General features: G+C 46.0%; 1 protein-coding gene across 1 annotated transcript in view; it reads right to left on the reverse strand.

Moving 5' to 3' along the window:
- The window catches only part of fzd3a (frizzled class receptor 3a), a gene marked incomplete in the record, with an annotated part of 19,559 nt that overhangs the window by 7,479 nt on the left and 11,693 nt on the right, over positions 1 to 387 (reverse strand).

Here is a 387-nt window from a genome sequence, read left to right on the forward strand (position 1 = left end):
ACACACACACACAGACAGGGCTGCTGCTGACAGGGCCTTTGTGTTACAGGGAGGACCACGCTGTGACTGACTGACACACTGCAGTAACGTGCATACACTCACACACACATAAGCCAAAGTACCAACGGAAGTATATTATTTACATGCTAACACACCCACGTACCAGCACAATAATGGCCTCACACATATCAACTGAGCCAAGAGGCGTTGTGAGTGCAGGAAGCCTCTGTGGGGCATGTTGTTAATATGCAAATGTGCAGGGGAGAGTGTGTATATATGTGTGTGTGTGTGTGTGTGTGTGTGTTAGAAAGCATATATACAAATCCATGTGTCCAAGAGCCCATGGTTACATGTTTCTATATGCATGACTTTGCATATACCTCTGTG

The sequence above is a fragment of the Morone saxatilis genome, unplaced genomic scaffold (assembly GCF_004916995.1).
Source record: "Morone saxatilis isolate NCDOM2014 unplaced genomic scaffold, NCSU_SB_2.0 Contig7, whole genome shotgun sequence".
NCBI classification, from domain to species: domain Eukaryota; kingdom Metazoa; phylum Chordata; class Actinopteri; family Moronidae; genus Morone; species Morone saxatilis.